Here is a 9,395-nt window from a genome sequence, read left to right on the forward strand (position 1 = left end):
TTTACCCACAAAAATTACTTTAACATAATAAAACAATAAAAATATTTTTTCTTTAAATTTACCCTTTTCTTTGCTCTCTTTAATAGTCACGTTGCGCCTGAACCAACTTTAAATGGAAGGTGCTTACACCTGGAACATTTTTGCGGATTCTGAAACTACAAGGTTTATAGATGAGAAAAATCAAAAAACAAAAAATCGATGTAAAGATTTTTTAATAAATCGCGGTCAAAACTCACATATTTAGGGTCTCATGATTTTGCTTGGAAACGGCAAGTCCTATCGAAGTGGGACTAAAGAAAATGTTGAAGGGAATTTTCACTGTTACACAATTTTCTTCAGTCCCATTCCGATAGGACTTGCCGTTTCAAAAGCCGTGAAAACCTAAAAAAACAAAAATGTAAACTTCGACCGCGATATATATAATAAGATCCCTTCAGCGATTTTTTTCTTGTTTTTGGATTTTTCTCATTGCTGCTTCAAAATCCGAAAAAAAACTTTCCAGGTGTAAACGGTTTTCATTTAAAGTTAGTTAAGACGCACCGAGCATGACATTGTTTTATAAGGAAGCGTTAAAGTCAGTGCATTGTCCCAATTTTAACTTCTATATCTCAAAAATGGTAAAACCTACGAAAATATCGTAAAGGTCAATCTTGTATAGATTTTTCACGGCTACAACATTTTTTATAATCCCATTCCGATACGACTTGTGGTTTCCAAGCAATATCGTGAAAACCTAAAAAACGTTAAAAATGTGATTTTGATCGCGATTTATTTAAAAAACGGTCCGACGATTTTATGTTTGTTTCTTCTTATCTATGAAAATTGTAGTTTCAGAATCCGCAAAAACATCCCAAGTGTAAGCACCTTCCATTTAAGGTTGGTTCAGGCGTACCGTGTGGTGTTTTACCCTTCCCATCACACTTGTAAAATATTGAATGATAATTCTTAGAAAACATTTTGATTATTGCTTGGTCTCGGTCCACACTAGGCGTATTTCATTGCAAGCTTTTCATGAAATTAGGTGTTTTTAGATCGAGTTCCTCACTACAGCAATTCCAAGATATTTTCTCTGTTCCAGAAGATACTACTTTCTACTACGATAACATTTTTTCCTTAATGTTGTCGGAAAAAATAGTAAAAATTAGTAGATTATTGCAGTACTAGAACAGACCAATTATTGTACTACGGAACTCGATCTAGGGACGCATAATTTCATAAGACTTTTTCATTGAAATCGCTCTAGTGTGAACCGGGAGTTGCCATAACCTCAAAGGTAAATTTCATGAGTTGTGGAATTTTATTTGCTGGTTGAGTTTCCTCTATCCTGACATCGGTAACAAACGTATTTTAAATGTTTCTAGGATCAACTAAAGATGACTATAAAAGTGAATTTTGTGTGTTTTGGAGCAACGAAAGAGCACTATAAAAACTGAGTTTATAAAAAGTTGTATATAGAAAATATTATTGTTACATTGTTGTTGTTTTTGTGTTGTGTTGTTATCGACAATATTTTCTCCAGAAAACTTTGTTATCGACAAGACTTTCTCGAGAAAATATTGTTATCGAATATACTTCCTTTAGGACATAATGTCGTTTATCACAATATTTTCTCCAGAAAATGTTGTTATCGGCAATATTTTCTGTAGATAAATCGACATTATATTTTCTAGAAAATAATGTTATCGTAAGTATTTCTTCTCATCTCTCATTGTTATCGAAAATATTTTCTGTTTAAAGCATACTATTATTATTTTTCTAAAAAAATATTGTTATCGACATTTTTTCCCTAGAAAGTTGTGCTATCGAAAAGTATTATTATCGAAAATACTTTTTTTGAAAATATGTTAATCGACAATATTTTCTATAAAACAGAATGATATCGACAATATTTCCACAAGAACTAAATATTATCGACAATATGTTTACTCGGCAATATTTGCTCTGTTCCAGAACCTGCAAGAAGCTACTATTTTTTACTACGAAAATTTTTTTCCTTTATGTTATCGGAAAAAAAGTAAAAATTAGTAGATTATTACAGTTCTGGAACAGACCAACAATGTCTCTAAACTATTTATATCGGCAATATTTTCTCTCAAAAATACTATAACACTGTGTGCCATTTTTTGAGTAATGGTTTATTAACCACGTTCTGACACCACAGCGTGACAGAAGACCAAAAATAAGAAGACACATGTCCCGGCGTTTTTCCCTATCACTTCAACTTTCGCGGATATGGGCTCCCAAAGACCTGAGGCTTTGATGTCAAAAAGGATCATTTTGTACGGCACATATCTTCTAAACCGCTTGGAATTTGGGATTATTCGTGGAGGCAAAGTTGTAGCTCTCGTCTTAGAGAATAATAATTGTAAACACATAAAATCCATTCGACCTCATCTTCAAGGTCAAAATGGTCAAGATCAAATTTCCTTTATGGTTTTTTCTCGGATATTTGTCTGTAGATATCAAACCGATCAAAATTTAAGGAAAGAACCAACTAGAAAAATTTTTGTTAGATCTCAATAAAGAACTTTCTAGAATATACAAACTCTGTAAAAACCGTTCTTAATGCCCAATAAGCTAAACAAATGCGAATTTTATCCTCTTTTCTTGGTTTCCGCTCCATAAATACTAAACCGTCAAAAATTCAAGAAAACAATTAACAACAATAATGTAGCAAAATTATCAGCAAACAACTTTCTGAAAAGTTCGAAATGTCTATGAACGGTTCTAAAATGCGAAAATACCCAAAAACTTTCGAAAATATTAGATTTTTATACTTTTTTCTCCTATTCTGGTCCAGAGATACCGAAACGCCCAAAAATTAAGGATACAGTCAACTACAAAAATGCACCTTAGATTTCACTAAACAACTTTCTAGAACAAATGAAAATTCGCGCGATAGGGAAAAACGCCGGGACACGTGTCTTCTTATTTTCGGTCTTCTATCACGCTGCGGTGTCAAAATATGGTTAATAATTTTCGTGTCGCATAGTGTAATCTAATACTTTTTCTATAGAACATAATGTTGTCGACAATATTTGCACTAGAAAATATTTTTTTTTACGAAATGAAAACATTTGATCCGTTCCAGAACTGCAAGAATCTACTAATTTTTACTATTTTCAATATTCAATATTTGCTCTCAAAAATATTATAATCGAATACTTTTTCTATAGAACATAATTGCTTTGTTCCAGAACCTGCAAGATGTTAGTATTTTTTACTACGATAGCATTTTTATACCCTCAGCCTTTAGGCTAAAGAGGGTATTTACACTTTGATACGACCAAAAATATGCCTCATCGAAATTATGGTTTTAGACCCTAAGTATGTTTTTATGATATCCGTTTCAGACAATTTTGAGTAGATCTAGCAATGTCCGTCCGTCTGTCTGTTTGTCTGGCAGGCTGGTGCGCACGATAACTCTCGAACGGATCAATCGATTCGGTTCAAATTTTGGGCATCGAAATATTTTGCCCAGATTCGATTTAAGTTCGAAGATGGGCCATATAGGTCCACTCCTTCAGGTACCTCCCCCACAAATGTTCAAAAATTGTCGCAAAACTTGTGCGCACGATAACTCTTGTAGGGAATAACCGATCTGGTCCATACTTTGCACATCGTGTTATTTCTACCAAACTTAGATGAGGTTCCATATGGACTCAATCGGTCCACTCCTTCGGGTACCTCCCACACAAAATTTCGGAAAAGTTCAGTTTAGGACCTGGTCTCGAATCGCTTTGATTTTTGTTTATGCAAGTTGTATTCGCTGTCCTCTATACGACGCTGTAAGTTTCATTAGGGGCAAGTCCATACTTCCTGAGAAAATAGCCTGAAAGTTACAAAAAACCCTATGACACCGTGTGTAGTGGTTGGAGGGCAAGATAACTCTCGAACGGATCTGCCGATTCGGTCCAAAATTTGGCTTTCGTAATATTTTGTCCAAACTTAGTTCAAGTTCAAAGATGGATTATATCGGTCCACTCCTTCCGGTAACTCCCCCACAAAAGTTCGAAAATGTTCGGAAAATGTGTGCGTACGATAACTCTTGAAGGGAGTAACCGATTTGGTCCATACTTTGCACATTATGAAATTTCTACCAGACTTAGATGAGGTTCCAATATGGATTCAATCGGTAAACTCCTTCGAATACCTCCCACACAAAATTTCGGAAAAGTTCAGTTTAGGACCTGCTCTCGAATCGCCTTGGTTTTTGTTGTAACATCTTGTATTCACTGTCCCCTATACGAAGGTACAAGTTTAATCAGGGGCAAGTCCATACTTCCTAAAAAAATAGCATGAAAGTTGAAAAAAAAACCCTATGACACCATGTTTATGGGTGGAAGCGCAAGATAATTCTCGAACGGAAATGCCGATTCCGGCCAAAATTTAGCCTTCGTAATATTGTCTCCAAACTTATTTTAAGTTCGTAGATAAGACATATCGGTCCACTCCCTCAGGTACCTACCCCACAAAAGTTCAAAAATATTCGGAAAAATTGTGCGCACGATAACTCTTGATGGGAGTGACCGATTTGGTCCATACTTTACACATTCTCATAATATCTACCAGATATAGATCAGGTTCGAATATGGACTATATTTGTCCACTCCATGCCGTACCTCCCACACAAAATTTTGGATAAGTTCACTTTAAGACCTGCTATTGAATCACTTTGATTTTTGTTGAAGCAGCTTACAATCGCTGCCTCAATTACGATGGTAAAAGTTGTTTCAGGGGCAAGTCCATACTTCTTGAGAAAACAGCCCGAAGGGTGTAAAAACCCCCTATGGCACCCCCATGGTCTATGTCGGTCCATTCTTTTAAGTACCTTTTCCGCAAAATTTTGAACTTTAATCCTAATCAACATTTTTGTCGGTTCATACGACCAAAACCCCCTAAATACATAAGTTTTTTGTGAAAAAAGTGTTTCAATTTGCACAGGCTGAGGGTATATCTCTGTCGGCAAAGCCGATTGATACTTTTTTACTTGTTTCCTTTATGTTATCGGAAAAAATAGTAAAAATTAGTAGATTATTGCAGTTCTGGAACAGACCAAATGTTGTCGACAATATTTGCACTAGAAAATATTTTTTTCGAAATGAAAACATTTGGTTCATTCCATAACTGCAAGAAGCTACTAAATTTTGCTACGATAACATTTTTTCTTTTATGTTATCGGAAAAAATTGTTAAAATTAGTAGATTCTTGCAGTACTGGAACAAACCAAGAATCTACTAATTTTTACTATTTTTTTTTCGATAACACAAAGGAACAATAGTTATCGTAGTATAAATGTATGTATATATTCTTACAGGTTCTGGAACATGCTTATTGTTATTGAAAATATTTGGTCTGTTCCCGTACTGCAAAAATCTACTAATTTGTGCTATTTTTTCGATATAATATCAAGTTCTGGAATAGAGCAATTTCTAATGAATGTACTTTCTCTAGAATATAATGTTATCGACAAATTTTTCTGCACTAGATAGTGCCAAAGAAATACTTTATCAGATTGTTTCTTTGGACACGTATCTATTTGAGCGAGCCATCGACACTTGGGTATAAAAAGCTTCTTGTTGATTAACAAAGAGGCATGGCACAATTACCCAGGGAGTGGCATCGTAAAATTTTGAATATGTTATGTCAAAGTTTTCTTTATGTTGTTGGGGAAATTACATTTAAAATAATTTTTTTATAAAGGGATTTGACATTTCATATTAAAACAGCTGGTGTGATACCACTACCTTGTACCTTGGTAATTGTGCCATGACAAGAAGCAAGAGAACTCATGACAATCTATGGTGAGATCCGACACTATAGTCTTCCCTGCCTTACCTCTCTTTTAAATTTTAAATTAAATTTTCTCTAGAAAATATTATTTTCGTTAGATAACCTTGTTCCCTACAATATTGTCTATAGACTAAAATATCGACAATACTTATCTAATTATCGATAATAATTTCCCTAGAAATTCTTGTTATCGGCAATATTTCTCTAAAAAAGCTCGACATGGGCAATATTTTCTCTAGAAACTACTGTTATCAACATCACTTTCGCAATAAATATTATCCGCAATATTATATGTTGAAAATATTTTTATCGACAATACCTTCAATAGAAAATGCTGTTATCGATATCATTATAGTAAATGCTTTTATCGACAATTCGATAGGAATTCTTGTTATCGACAACATTTTCTATAAAAGTAATTGTTATCGACAACATTTTCTAAATAAACATTTGTTATCGACACCATTTTCTGTGGAAATAATTGTGAGCAATGAATTTTTCTACATATATAGTTATCGTCAACATTTTGTATAGAAAGTGTTGCTATTGACAACATTTTCTGTAGAAAGTGTTGCTATTGACAAAATTTTCAATAGAAATTGTCGTTATCGACAACAATTTCTATAGGAATAGTTTCTACCAAAAGCATTTTCTGTAGAAATTATTACTATCGACAATATTTTCTATAAAAATTGTTGTTATCGACAGCATTTTCTATAGTAATTGCTGTCGACGCCATTTTTTATAGAAATTGTTGTTATCGACAACATTTTCTATAGAAATTATTGTTATCGACAACATTTTCTATAGAAATTGTTGTTATCGACAACATTTTCTATAGAAATTGTTGTTATCGACAACATTTTCTATAGAAATTGTTGTTATCGACAACATTTTCTATAGAAATTGTTGTTATCGACAACATTTTCTATAGAAATTGTTGTTATCGACAACATTTTCTATATAAATTGTTGTTATCGTTAAAAATTTTTATAGAAGTTGTTGTTATCGACAACATTTTCTATAGAAATTGTTGTTGTCGACAATATTTTCTATAGAAATTGTTGTTATCGACAACATTTTCTGTAACAATTGTTGTTATCGACAACATGTTCTATAGAAATTGTTGTTATCGACAACATGTTCTATAGAAATTGTTGTTATCGAGAACATTTTCTGTAACAATTGTTGTTATCGACAACATTTGCTATAGAAATTGTAGTTATCGACAGCATTATCTTTAGAAAATATACACCAATTTCTGATTATTATATTTAATCAATTTGTCAATTACTTGACCATTTCACATACATATCGCCATAAAAATTCACAATTTATCAGCTGTATATCCTGATTATAAATTGAACAAATAACCAATTCCATTAAGAGCAACATAAGTCTGTTTAATTCCTAGTCAAGATCCATATTTTGAAAAAGGAAATTAATTTATTTATTTATTTCATTTCAAACATTAAATTCTATTACAACAACTATAATGATATTTAATTTGTATAAGTGCATGTGAAAGAAAGAACAAACTTATGTCCACAAAATATGAAAGATGTGTCTGTCAATACTAAAGATGTGGTAGAGCCTCTTGGCAACTTTTTCTTTTAAAAAATATGAGAAAAAACGACTTTTTTGTAAACTCAATTTACTTATTTGGTCATACTTTATGTGTGTCTGTGTCTAAACCGTTTTTTCATGTATTTCTTTATTTTCTTTTTTTCCTCTCCCACCCACAGGACGTTTACAATAATTTATGTTCCAGATATAGATAAGAAAAAAGGCAGCAAAAAAATTGTAATAAAAAAGGGGAATAACTTCAAGATAAAGCAGAACAATAAACTCTAATAGATGTTTAGAGTCTGAAGCGAGTTATTCTAAATTGTTGTCAATTTAAATGGGCAAAATATCATCACTAAGAGCAGCAACAACAGCAGTAGTGTCACCATCATCAAATCCTTAGAAACATAAAAAAAAAAAACAAAAAAAGGAAAGGGACAATTGCTCCCGTATCCCTTGCAGCATTGTCACAAAAGCAACAAAAACACAATCACAAACAAGTGTCCAAGCAGTATAGCAAGCAATAAAATCGTTTCAACATAAACAAAAACAAAGAGAGGCATAATAATACGAACAGGCTGCCGGCCTGCCTATTAATAACGGTTATTGTCATCACCACCAACAGCATCATCCTCCTACAAAGTAGCCAGTAGACAGTAGCTGCAACTTAGTGTTAGTGAGAGATTTTATTGGCTACCCTAAATTTCCATCGAATGGGATGTTTGATTAATATGCAGTTAATCTTTCTCATACTATTGTGTATGTATAGAGAAGAAGACAAAGAAGCATATTTGAATAATAAATTATAAGGAATTTCTTATATGATCTATTCTATAATATAGGTTACACAACTTAGAGGTATATTTAGGAAAAAAACTTGTAGATATTCTGTAGAAAAAATGTCCTAGAGAAAATAATGTTATCGAAAACATTTCTTGTAATTATCGACAATATTGTCTGTAGAAAATGTTCTTATCGACAAAATTCTATAGAAAATATTATTTTCAATAATATTTCCTATAGAAAATATTGTTGTCGACAGTATATTATATACAAAATATTTTTATCGACAATATTTCCTTTACAAAATATTGTTATCGACAAAATTTATTATCGAAAATATTGTTATCGACAATATTTCCTATAAAATATATAGTTATCGATAATATTTTCTACAAAAATATTGTTATCGACAATATTTTATACAGAAAATATTGTTATCGACAATATTTTATACAGAAAATATTGTTATCGACAATGTTTTATACAGAAAATATTTGTATCGACAATATTCTGCATGGAAGTTTTGTTATCGACAATAGTTTCTATAGCAATTGTTCTTATATGTTATCGAGAATTTTTTCGATACAAAATATTGTTATCGAATACATTTTCTATACAAAAATTGTTTTCGAAAAAAAATTTTATAGACATTGTTGTTATTGAAAAAATTAGCTATGGAAATAATTGTTATCGACAAAATACAATATTTATTATCGAAAATATTGTTATCGACAATATTTCCTATAAAATATATAGTTATCGATAATATTTTCTACAAAAAATATTGTTATCGACAATATTTTATACAGAAAATGTTGTTATCGACAAAATTTTATACAGAAAATATTGTTATCGACAATATTTTATACAGAAAATATTGTTATCGACAATATTTTATACAGCAAATATTTTTATCGACAATATTCTGCATGGAAAGTATTGTTATCGACATTAGTAATTGTTGTTATATGTTATCGAGAATTTTTTCGATACAAAATATTGTTATGGACTACATTTTCTATACAAAAATTTTTTCGACAAAATTTTTAATAGGCATTGTTGTTATGCACAACATTTGCCATAGAAATATTTGTTACCGACAAAATAACAACATTTTTTATAGTAAATATTGTTTTCGACAATATTTCCCATAGAAAAAACGTATTGCTTATAGTAAATATTATTATCGACAATATTTCCCATAAATTATTGGTATCGGCCGTATTTCCTATAGCAAAATAGGTGTGTCTTTT

General features: G+C 31.5%; 1 long non-coding RNA gene across 1 annotated transcript in view; it reads left to right on the forward strand.

Annotated features, from left to right (window-relative positions):
- Nucleotides 1–8,118, forward strand: part of LOC141390488 (uncharacterized) — a 238,347-nt gene extending 230,229 nt beyond the window's left edge. The window contains exon 4 of the long non-coding RNA XR_012409378.1: nucleotides 7,539–8,118. This is a non-coding gene — a long non-coding RNA (uncharacterized lncRNA). The remainder of the gene's footprint in view (nucleotides 1–7,538) is intronic.
- The last annotated feature ends 1,277 nt before the right edge of the window (nucleotides 8,119–9,395 follow it).

The sequence above is a fragment of the Musca autumnalis genome, unplaced genomic scaffold (genome assembly GCF_047663935.1).
Source record: "Musca autumnalis isolate F117 unplaced genomic scaffold, ASM4766393v1 scaffold_1, whole genome shotgun sequence".
NCBI classification, from domain to species: domain Eukaryota; kingdom Metazoa; phylum Arthropoda; class Insecta; order Diptera; family Muscidae; genus Musca; species Musca autumnalis.